Here is a 2,328-nt window from a genome sequence, read left to right as displayed (position 1 = left end):
AGGATTGCCGCTAGTGTACCATTGGTGGCAGGGTTTCGTCGAGTTGAAACAGATATCTAGAGTTGAGGTGTTGAAGTTAGCACCGTATAACAGCGAGGACTTCATTTTCGTCCGCGCACCTTCGATCCGCTGCGGAGAATCGCGAAGGGGCCAATACGAACTATCGCCAATCATGTACATGCGGTTATCAGGGTGCAAAATCGTTTGAAAATGGTGGGGGGAAGAAGTTAAGCGATTCACATTAATGCCTCACTGTGCTTTACACATGAAGTGGGAGCTCCAGAAAGTTGAAATATTCATGGATTAATAATAATAATAATAATAATAATAATAATAATAATAATAATAATAATAATAATAATAATAATAATAACAATAAATGTTCAACTAGTAGTCATTGTTATTTAAATACTTTAATAATGTTATTTATTCATTTATTTCACGTTCTTTCCGTGTGTAACTAGAGTTGAACATGTGATGGAAGACGAGATCCATGGGAATGCTACACACACACACTACACAACATAACTCCTTCACCATTGTATTCATGATTCATGAATATCAACCACTAACGGTCCTTTCCCCAAGATGATGAAAAATTTATCCATAAAATTTCAGACGTATCGCTTATTGATTTTGATGCAGTATAGGTGCAGTATAATCACTAAAATGAGATTGACTTGGTAGTTGCTCTAGAGGAAGGGATGTATCTATCTCCACAATGTTCGATGATTCGACGTCTATTTTACGCTTCTTGTTGTTACTTGTTCCATGATTTTCACTCATAGCCCGATTATCATCATACCTGGCAAATTGTTCCGCGATCTTAGGATTCGTTTTTTTTTTTTTTTTTTTTTTAAATAGTAATTAAGCCCGATTTCTCGGATACACCGCTTTTTGCTCGTTTCATAGTTACACGATATTTATGAAAAGAACCCCCACCAACATCCGAACAAGTTGAAGCAATTCTTGTAGAATTTTATTTTACATTCTGCACTTTTCAACTGGAACAAGAGAACAGCAAACCTTTGTTTTTCTTTTATATTAAAGTCCCTAGAAGCTGTGACCATGAAGATTTTTTTTTTAATTTTTATTTATTTATGGCACTTGCTTTCCATCTGGCCTTCTAGTCTAATAATAAGGTGTTCCCCCTACAGATTTTGGTGGGGGAAAATTGCAAGCATAAAATTTTTGGTGGGGGGAATTCCCCCGTCCCCCCGGGATTTCGCACCCTGGCGGTTATTACTATTATTTTTTCCTGACGAGTTGTTCCTATATCTCGAGGGTCATGAGTAACCCCTGCCAATACATCACGAAGTAAAAAATCTTGATATGAGTATGTATAATTGAATGAATTTAGATGGCAATTGTCGCCGATCATTAGAAAGTGAATATGAAAGAAGTGTGAAATAAAGTAAATAGACCTGCCTCATTTTGTTATAAAATTGCATGGCGAATGCATTTTATCTGATCCCAAATTGTTATCGTCCAATATACATGTATACACGGTTAAAGAAGCACTCTGATTGGCTAAATTAGAAAGACCTCAATGATTTATCCCTCTACAAGCGAAGTTTTCTTCATCGCCTCCATGGCGAAATCAGAACAACATGCACATAGTAATCATAAAGTTGGTGATTCGCGCCCACCCCGTTTTATTGTGCTTTTAGACTTACCTTAATGCAAACAAATCACACACATAGGTAATTTAACATATTTTTCGGCAGTAACTTTGTGGTTCATTGGCCTTTCGTCGTGTCTCTGGGAGAAGGCGGTTTCAACCTCTAATCGGGGTTACTTTGCACCGGTCCAAAATATCTCTTAGGAAATTGTTGCTACTGGCTCCTTCTGCCTTCTAAATTTAGGTAAATTTGCTAATTAGGTAGATACCGGAATAAATTTCTTGTTGGAAAATAGATTATGAACAGTGGTGGATCCAGAAAAATAGTTTGAGAGGGGCTTCACTCACAAAGGTTTCGTGTTTTTTTTTTAATCACTAGATTTTTTCGGGAGGGGGAGACTTATACACATACACATACACAAGCTTATACCTAGGAATGACTAACATTAGATTTTTAAAAAAAATCAAGCAATTTGGGTGGGATTCAGCCTGAAACCCCAAACTCCGTAAATCTTCCACAGATTACGGTTGTGATGATATTCTCGAACATAAGAAATAACCAAGGCAAATCAGTTCACGGGGATTTTTTGTTTTCTGTTCCTGAGTTGGCATTTTTGTGGAACATATGCTAAACTATCAGAATGTGGTTCCTGTGTCAGTACCAGAAAATACATACTATTCTTTACAAATATCGGTAATTCGTACTA

The sequence above is a fragment of the Thermobia domestica genome, unplaced genomic scaffold (genome assembly GCF_964235325.1).
Source record: "Thermobia domestica unplaced genomic scaffold, izTheDome1.hap1.1 HAP1_SCAFFOLD_251, whole genome shotgun sequence".
Taxonomy (NCBI): Eukaryota; Metazoa; Arthropoda; class Insecta; order Zygentoma; family Lepismatidae; genus Thermobia; species Thermobia domestica.
The sequence above is the reverse complement of the archived record's forward strand: the minus strand, read 5'-3'. Positions refer to the sequence as shown.